The sequence below is a fragment of the Penaeus vannamei genome, chromosome 19 (assembly GCF_042767895.1).
Source record: "Penaeus vannamei isolate JL-2024 chromosome 19, ASM4276789v1, whole genome shotgun sequence".
Taxonomy (NCBI): domain Eukaryota; kingdom Metazoa; phylum Arthropoda; class Malacostraca; order Decapoda; family Penaeidae; genus Penaeus; species Penaeus vannamei.
The window spans coordinates 3,982,337-3,992,336 of record NC_091567.1 but is presented as its reverse complement, the minus strand read 5'-3'; the positions used below and the strand labels follow the sequence as shown (position 1 = coordinate 3,992,336).

The following is a 10,000-nucleotide window of genomic DNA, read 5'->3' as shown; positions in this document are numbered from 1 at the left end:
CCCTCCCCCCAATTAAGCATTCACCACCCCTCACCTCCCTATTCACCAATTAATACCTTTTTCCCTTTCTTCTCCCTCTCCTCCCCCACCCCACCTCCCCCAACTAAGCATTCGCCACACACCCTCACCTCCCTATTCACCAATTAATACCTTTTCCCTTCCTCCCTCTCCACCTCCTTCGCCACCCCCCCCCAATTAAGCATTCACCACCCTCACCTCCCTATTCACCAATTACTTAATACCCTTTTCCCCTTCCTCTCCCTCTCTCTACCTCCTCCCCACCCCCCACCCCTCCCCTAACTAAGCATTCACCACCCTCATCTCCTTATTCACCAATTAATACCCTTTTCCCCTTCTTCTCCCTCTCTACCTCCTCCCCCACCCCTCCCCCAATTAAGCATTCACCACCCTCACCTCCCTATTCACCAATTACTTAATACCTTTTTCCCCTTCTTCACCCTCTCCACCTCTCCCCCACCCCCACCCCCACCCCCAACTAAGCACTCACCACCCTCACCTCCCTATTCACCAATTACTTAATACCCTTTTCCCTTTCCTCTCCTCTCCACCTTCCTCCCCCCCCCAATCCCCTCCCCAACTAAACATTCACCACACACCCTCACCTCCCTATTAAACATTCACCACCCTCACCTCCCTATTCACCAATTACTTAATACCTTTTTCCCCTTCTTCTCCCTCTCCACCTCCTTCGCCACCCCCTCCCCCAACTAAGCACTCACCACCCTCACCCTATTCACCAATTACTTAATACCCTTTTCCCCTTCCTATTTACCTATTTATTTACTATTTATTTATTTCCTATTTACCCTCACCTCCCTATTCACCCACGCCTTATCCCCCCCGGAGGCTATTCCCAGATGGCCAAGGCCGGCTCAGCGCCCTCTGCGTGCCGAGGAGAGCGCCCCCGGAGATGAAGTCGATCGAGACGAGATTGCATGCGATGGGAAGTATCAATGAGCTTCTGCTTTTGGGCGTCAGGTTTCTTTCTCGCTCAGGATGATGTAATGGGGAAGATTAATGATATATATTCCTTAGATTTATATGTATGTATAACTAATATATAAACATACATACATATATATATATATATATATATATATATATATATATATATATATGTATATATGTGTGTGCGTATATATATACATATATATATATGTGTGTGTGTGTGTGTGTGTGTGTGTGTGTGTGTGTGTGTGTGTGTGTGTGTGTGTGTGTGTGTGTGTGTGTGTGTGTGTGTGTGTGTGTACGTACGTACGTACGTACGTGCGTATGTATGTATATATGTACGTACGTACGTTTGTATGTACGCATGTATGTATATTTACGTCTGTGTGGACATTAAAATTACTTACATAGATGGAGAGATTGAGAGGTAGCTCGATAGTCAGACAGATAGATAGACACAGAAAGACAAGAAGAGAGATGGATAGACATATGGAAAGATACACATTATACATAAACAAAGATATTTTTAAACAGATATAACCGCACAACTTATACCCAAATATGAATATTTACTCGGACATCTTCGAAGAAAAAAAAAAAAAAAAAAAAAAAAAAAAAAAATCCTAAAAAGCCGTCTCAAGGCCATTTTAGACGTGAATCAGCATGCATATAAGCAATTTAGACAGGACATGAATCAAACACGAGCTTAAGCATATTACATATTTGAATACATTCGAAAATTTATAACATTAATCACTGCATCACACGAAAAAAAAGATCACTGGTCTTTGATAACACATGTGACATAACACAACCGATTGAACTACATTTCTTGCTTTTTGAGAGAGAGAGAGAGAGAGAGAGAGAGAGAGAGAGAGAGAGAGAGAGAGAGAGAGAGAGAGAGAGAGAGACATACAGAGAGAGAGTGAGAGAGAAATAGAGAGAGAGAAAGAGAAAGAGAAAGAGAGAGAGAGAGAGAGAGAGAGAGAGAGAGAGAGAGAGAGAGAGAGAGAGAGAGAGAGAGAGAGAGAGAGAGAGAGAGAGAGAGAGAGAGAAAGAAAGAAAGAAAGAAAGAGAGAAAGAAAGAGAGAAAGGAAGAGAGAAAGAAAGAGAGATACAGACAGACAGACAGACAGAGACAGAGAGACACACAGAGAAAAGTAGTCTCCGCGAGATAATTCACGATACGCCGTAGACAAAGTACGAACAGTGCGGATACGGCGGTGCAATCTGACATTCTTTTCATTCTCTTTTTATATTTCTTCTTCTACATCTGCTTGTTTCTTTCTTTATCTCATTCTTCTTTTTTTTCCTTTTCGATTATTTTCTACTTCTTTCTTTTTCTACTTCTTTTTCTTCTTCTACTACTACTACTATTCTCCGTTTCTTTTTTTTCTTCTCCTGCTCCTGCCTTCACATCCTTGACTCATTCATCTAAGAACACAAAACCCACAACTAACACCAAATACTACAACCAAATATGGTCACCTTCCTTCTTAAAAAATAATAATGACAGACAGCTACAATATCAAAAAGGCAAGAGAACGAGAGAGAGAAGGAGGAGGAGGAGGAGGAGGAGGAGGAGGAGGAGGAGGAGGAGGAGGAGAGAGAGAGAGAGAGAGAGAGAGAGAGAGAGAGAGAGAGAGAGAGAGAGAGACTACAATATCAAAAAGGCAAGAGAACGAGAGAGAGAGGGAGGAGGAAGGAGAGAGAGAGAGAGAGAGAGAGAGAGAGAGAGAGAGAGAGAGAGAGAGAGAGAGAGAGAGAGAGAGAGAGAGAGAGAGAGAGAGAGAGAGAGTATCCCCCATACTTCCTATTTTAAAACAAATGTATACGAATGCATCCTCACTCAACATGACGATCAATCCAACCAACAACACATTAAATCGAAGTAGGACGCACAACAACAACCAAATGATAATAGCAGCAACAAAAATAATAAAATATACAAACAGATAAATAAGCCAAAAAACGTTATTTGCAACTAAAAAACAAACAAACAAAACACTACGCCAAAAAAACGTAGCCAATAACCAACTAACTCATAAATAAACAAATAAAAAACACTACTCCACAAACACCCCCCCTTACAAACAAACAAAACAAACAAACAACTAAAACACAACCCCCAAACACGTTGCCCGTAGCCAGCAACCGGACGAAACCACAACATCACAACAAACCCGACGCAGGAAACCAGAACTGAATGTCAGAGGCGGCGACCGGGTTGGCAGCAGCAGTTTAGTTACACGGAGCGAACCACGCCGAGAGTCCCTTGGCGGCTGGGGTCGGAGGAGGAGGAGAAGGACAGCAACATCAACGAAAACAAGAAGGAAAAGAAAGAAAGAAAGATAAACAAAAGAAAAAAGAAAAGAAAAAAGGAGAACTTCGAAGAAGAAAGTAGAGGAGAAAAAGAAAAAAGGAGAAGGAGAAGGAGGAGGAGAAGGGGAAGGAAAAGAAAAGAAAAAAGAAAAAGAAAAGAAGGAGGAGGAGGAGGAGGAGAAGGGGAAGGAAAAGAAAAAGAAGAAGAAGAAGAAGAAGAGCAACAAGAACAACAACAACAGCAACAACGAGAGGAAGGAGAAGACGCTCTCAGGAGGACGAAGGAGGACGCCCAGCCACGCGCCCACTGGACAAGGACGCTCTCGACGCCTTGCCTCCTCGCCGAGTCAAAATCAAAATTCAAAATCCCTCGCAAATCCCTCGGGCGGAGGTTCGTGGTGGAGGCCCTGCGCGCGAGGAGGCTGTTCTGCGTGCGGCCTCGGACTCCCCTCGCATTCATTTGCGGGAGATTTCTTCGTTCCAAATGCCAAGGTTCAACATGTGTGTGTGGAACTGCGTGGGGCACAGAAAGCCACGATTGTACCACAGTATACGGACTTTTACCAATAACCATGACAATACTGACCTGATCCCATTGCTTAGATGAGAGATCTGGATTCACATACAAACCGTGTCGGAAGTTCACATGTAAATGGCCTCTCTATTTGTTTATTTACTGCGTTGTGTTTATCCCCTGTGTTATTCATCGTCCTCATCACTTATCATAATCTATATTTCCATTCTTACTATTATCAGTATTCCCAATATCATTACTGGCGACAGATATCCTTGTTATCACCACCTGCCTCAACATTATCAAATTCCTTTTCGATACATAATAAAAAAAACAACAAATTCTGGCACACTCTAACACCGCTCTCAACAACCGCAAGTCCATCTGCATCCCCGCACAACCATCCTCAACCGCACACGAGGTTAACAACATCGACCCAACGAATTTCTTCAGCGCAGCGTGGCCTTCCTGCTGCCGGCGACCGTAAGGCTGCACGTGGCTTGTAACATTTCGGGAACCTGACACATAGTAGCACTCCAGGGCGGCCGTAAATCAACGCGTGGTTCTCGTGGCTTGGCTTCGCATAAAGGAGGGCGATTCTTTTCGCTCTTATCTTCAAATGTGGAACCAATGTGTCAAAGCAATTCGTTCTCAAAAATTAAACCGGCCTACAAACTGAGCTTTCCTCTTCATAATTCTAAATAAAATAATTTAAAGAGAACAAAATGAGTTTTCCTCTTCATAATTCCATTAAGAAAAGATAGAAATTCCTTTAAAAATGGCAAACAGAGCTTTCCTCTTCACAATTCTACTTAAAAAAAAAAAACAGAAATTCCTCCATACGATCTGACAGACACCAGATCAACGGCAATGTCACCGCACTCCCCGCCCATAATAAACTCCGGGCCCCGAACCAACATAAATATATTCTTTGACATAATATTTATCATACGCTCTTTACTCTCCTCAGTCTGTGCAAACAAACACTGCAGATAAAAGAGCATCTTGAGACGCTAAACTTTTCAACTATTCCACTTACGTCGCTTATCCTGCGTCGGCGTCCACCAAACTTAATTACCAACAATAAGAGACGGAAAGCGCCCCACGCTCGATCCGCGCAGGCGCTTGAATCCGGTTTTACAAGAACGACACTCACTGCCTAACCTCTAAGAAAACGATGACATTCAGCGACTGTTTTTCATCTATCCCTTACAAATTGATTTTTCGGTACAACAAAAAAATATAACAATCGTAATAAGAAGTAATAAAGAAAAAACATTTTCAATCCGGATACGTTCGGGTAGGTCAGGAAAGCCCGGGAGGCGGTGGGTGTTCCAAGATGGCGGCCCAACTTGAGACACCATCAAAGTGGCGGGCGAGCTATCGAAATGCGAGGCTGAAAATATATCACCTATATCACCAATGTGCGTTTCCATCGCTCAGACAATAATAATAAAAAAAAAAACATCAATCAATAACATATATATAAAGCATAATGATGGTCACATAGGTTGCACACACTCTCCTCACGAAAATATACTGCATGTATCGTATTAAACAGAAGTCATACAAAAATTCACTCACTAATTAACCACATCCACCAAACAAACAGGGCAAAACAAATCAAAATTATACAGAAAAAAACAACGTTCTCACTATGACGATTAACCACAGGAAGCTTAGGGTTTGTTAAAAAAATAAATAGATGAATAAATAGGAAAAAAAAACTCCTTGTCAATGTCCAATGGGATGCCATTATAGCCCATTACCATAACACCATGAACGTCTACTTAAAACTACTCCTTTATACCACTACCTTACTCCTCATACCTCAGGAGTAATATCCTTAATAAAACTCCAATCGCGGAGAATCCATTAAAAAAAAAAAAATCTATAATCATAATTGCTAAATCGCATACACATATCCCTGGTAACCCAAACCCCCACCTCTCTTGCGCCCGCCCGCCCATCTCACCCACTCCTCACCCACTCCCCCCACTTCACCCACTCGGCCCACTTCCCCTTTCTCCCCCCCACCCACTCCACCCATTCACCCACCTCGCCCACTTCGCCCACCTCCGTCCACTTCACCCATTCCGCCCACCTCGCCTATTTCATCCATTCCGCCCACCTCGCCTACTTCACCCACTCCGGCCATCTCGCCCTCCTTTGCCAACTTCACCCACTCCGCCCACCTTGCCCACTCCATCCACCTCGCCCCTCTCCCCCCACTTCATCCAATCCTCCCACCTTGCCCACCGCGTCTCCCTCCCCCCCACTTTACCCACTCCGCCCACCTCGCCCTTCTCCGCCCACTTTACCCACTCCGCCCACCTCGCCCACTCCGCCCACCTCGCCCACCCACCGCTGGCCCCGAACTGCCCTCTGAACCCGACTGTGCAGCTTGGGCCTCAAAGCCGGTCAAAGCTATGGTCTATGTCAATCTTTTATATCTACTTATCTATCTTTTTCTGATGCTGTTTTTTGTGCGTTTACCATGCTGGCTTTAAGTCGAAAATTATATAAGCATTAAAGGAGAGGGAGGGAGGGGGGAAGAAGAGGAGAAAGGGGAGGGACAGAGGAAAAAGAAGAGAGAGAGAGAGAGAGAGAGAGAGAGAAAGAGAGAGACCGAAAGAAAGAAAGAGAAAGAGAGAGAGAGAGAGACAGACAGACAGACAGAGACAGAGACAGACAGAGACAGAGACAGAGAGAGAGAGAAAGAAAGAGAGAGACAAAGAGAAAGAAAGAGAGGAGAGAGACAGACAGACAGAGACAGAGACAGACAGACAGAGAGAGAGAGAGACAGAGACAGAGACAGAGACAGACAGACAGACAGACAGAGACAGAGACAGAGACAGACAGACAGACAGACAGAGAGAGAGAGAGAGAAAGACCGAGAAAGAGAGAGATACCGAGAGAGAGAGAGAAAGACCGAGAGCGAGAGCGAGAGACCGAGAGAGAGAAAAAGAGAGAGATACCGAGACAGACAGACAGAGACAGAGAAAGACTCACACAGACAGACAGACAGACGAAGTACCAGAAACCGAGACACAGAAAGAGAAACAGAGAGAGATAGCACAGAAAACGCAGACACAGCGAGAGGTGTCACAACGAGGCCGCAACCACCACCACCAAGAAGAAGATTAATTAAATTCAAGATTACACGAATTAAGGCCCGCATCTTCTTGAACTGACACTTAATCCTGGCGTTATATTGCTGCTGCCATAAACAATCCACTTCCAAAACAGGGAAGAGAGATAAGGATGATAAAAATAGAAGAAGAGAAGAAAAAAAAACAAACAGGAAGAGGAATGACAATTGTAAGAATATCAATTAGTAACAGCTACAAGAACAACATTAATGATAATAATAAAATATGTTATCAGGGGTGGGATACCATGGCTTACTATCATTTTATCATCATCGCAGTTTTCATTGCATGAATAATTGCGAAGATGACACGGGAAAGAAAGGGAGAAAGAGGAGGGAGAGGGAGAGGGAGAGGGAGAGGAGGAGAGAGAGAGAGAGAGAGAGAGAGAGAGAGAGAGAGAGAGAGAGAGAGAGAGAGAGAGAGAGAGAGAGAGAGAGAGAGAGAGAGAGAGGGGGAGGAGGGAGAGAGAGGAGGAGAGAGGAGGAGAGAGGAGGAGGGAGAGGGGAGAGAGGAGAAGGAGAAGGAGAAGGAGAAGAGAGAGAGAGAGAGAGAGAGAGAGAGAGAGAGAGAGAGAGAGAGAGAGAGAGAGAGAGAGAGAGAGAGAGAGAGAGAGAGGGAGACGAGGGAGAGAGGGAGAGAGGGAGAAGACGAGGAAGAGGGAGAAGGAGAAGACGAGGGAGAGAAGGAGACAGCGAGAGGCAAGGCGAGTGGGAGAGGGAGAGATGAGAAAGAAAGGAGTAGGAGGAGGTGGGTAAGGAAGGCCGAGAAGGAGGTGCGCTGGTGGAGCCTGAGGTGGAACGAGGTGAAGGTGGAGATGGGGGGGGGGGGGCGTGTGGTGTCTCAGGTGACTATTTACACCGCTGGCATGTTAGGTCAGGCCTGTCTGCTGTTACAAGACTCAGGTGTCTCTCCTTTCCTTTATCTTTCTCTTTCTCTCTCTCTCTCCCCCTCTCTCTTTCCCTCTTACTACTACTACTATTACTATTAATAATAATAATATCAATAATAACAAAAGTAATAGTAATACTACTCCAGCCATTATTAATAATACCAATAACAATAACGATAATGATAATAATAACAATAACACTAATAACAATAATAATAGCACGATCATTGATATAAAAAAAACAACAACAAAGCAACATTCTCACTACTACTACTACCCCTATCACCAATCCTACTACTGCTGCTGCTGCTGATGATGATGATGATGATGACAACAAAAAAAAATCAAACAAAAGGAAAAACACAACGAACAAAAACAATAACAATAAAAAAAACACCTTCACTACAAACCGACCTTCCAGACTCCCAAGTCATTTAACCAAAGGCCTTATCCGCACAGTCCGCCATCTGACCACAGGCCTTATTCGCACAGTCCGCCATTTACCTGCAAAAGAAGACAAGAAGGCCGTTAACTTGAGCAACGTTCAGATTTACGAGGTTTAATGTTCAGGTTCTAAGTGTTGGGGGTAAAAAATATACATATATCACTGGGTAATAACAATAATAATGAAGCAGATAATGTATTACCGTTAATGAATAGAGCAAGGTGAAAATGTGTGTAAAATCTAGTAAAATGACAACATGATTATTCTTAAATAAATATGTAATCATTTTAATGACTGACAATAAAAACAAGTGTTAACAATAGTTGGTGATGAACATGATAATGATGATCACACTGATAATCATAATAATAATATTAATACTCTAGTGATAATTAAAAAAATATATAATCAAAACGATAATGATAATCAGAGATAATGAGAATCTCCATGTCTGGTTCTTCACCTGCCTAGAATACCTACAGCAAATATTAGTGCTTGTGTTGTGTCGTCCACCCCCCACCCCCACCCCCTCTATCCCTCCCCAACCCTTCCCTTACCCCAAACCCATCCCATCCCCACCTCACTGGCCTCCCACTACCCTTCTCTTCCCCTTTTCCCTCTCGTGCACCCTTCTTCCCTTCCCTTCCCTTTCCTTCCCAATCCTTTCCTACCCTTGCCTTCCCTCGCCTTCCCTCTCCTCTCCTCTCCTGCCCTCTCCTGCCCTCTCCTCCCCTCTCCTGTCATACCCTCTCCTGTCATACCCTCTCCTGCCCTCTCCTCCCCTCTCCTGTCATGCCCTCTCCTCCCCTCCTCTCCTGTCATACCCTCTCCTCCCCTCTCCTCCCTTCCCCTCACCATGCTCGAAGCCAAATCGCCAAACAAACCGCTACACAAACATTTTTTTTTCACACTTTCGACGACCCACGTCCCAAACGTCCCTCACCTCTCATAAAACTATTCTTCCAAAGGTATCCCCGGCGGAAAAAGCCAAGAACAAGAAGAACAAGAAGAAGAAGGAGGAGGAGGAGGAGAAGGAGAAGAAGACAAGAAGAAGAAAAAGAAGAAGAAGAAGAAGAAAAAGAAGAAAGAAAAAGATAAGAGGAAGGAAAAGACGAAGAAGGAAAGAAAAGGAAGAAGAAAGGAAAAAGAAAAAAAGAGAAAAAAAAGGCCGCCACGACACTTCCACTCGCCACCTTGCTTATCAACACCGGACAACATGATTAATTCCACCGGAGGATCATTCTCATTAAACAGGTAGACTGGTCAGGTGAGAGGCTGTGAGAGGAGGCCGCGCGATGGGGGGCTTAGAGAGGGGAGAGGGGAGAGAGAAGTGAGGAAGAGGGGATAGAGAAGGGACGGAGAGGGAAAGGAGACTGAATAGAGAAGGGACGGAGAGGGTACATAGAGAGAAGGGACGGATAGAGAAGGGACAGAGAGGGAAAGGAGTGGGAATAGAGAAGGGACGAAGAGGGTACATAGAGGGGATAGAGAGGGGAAGGAGAAGGGATAGAGAGGGGATAGAGAAGGGACGGAGAGGGAAAGGAGAGGGGATAGAGAAGGGACGGAGAGGGGATAGAGAAGGGACGGAGAGGGGATAAAGAAGGGACGGAGAGGGAAAGGAGAGGGAATAGAGAAGGGACGGAGAGGGTACATAGAGGGGATAGAGAGGGGAAGGAGAAGGGATAGAGAGGGGACAGAGGAGGGGAATA

General features: G+C 44.6%; 1 protein-coding gene across 17 annotated transcripts in view; it reads right to left on the bottom strand.

Moving 5' to 3' along the window:
* Mef2 (myocyte enhancer factor 2) overlaps nt 1-10,000 on the bottom strand; it is a 554,695-nt gene that overhangs the window by 352,823 nt on the left and 191,872 nt on the right. Inside the window, exon 1 of one of the 17 annotated variants that reach the window (XM_070133768.1) lies at nt 8,261-8,345. The exons of the other annotated variants lie outside the window; for them this stretch is intronic. The gene's annotated coding sequence lies outside the window, so the exon portion shown is untranslated. Of the gene's footprint in view, nt 1-8,260; nt 8,346-10,000 lie in introns of those variants that run through there. 17 annotated transcript variants of the gene reach the window in all.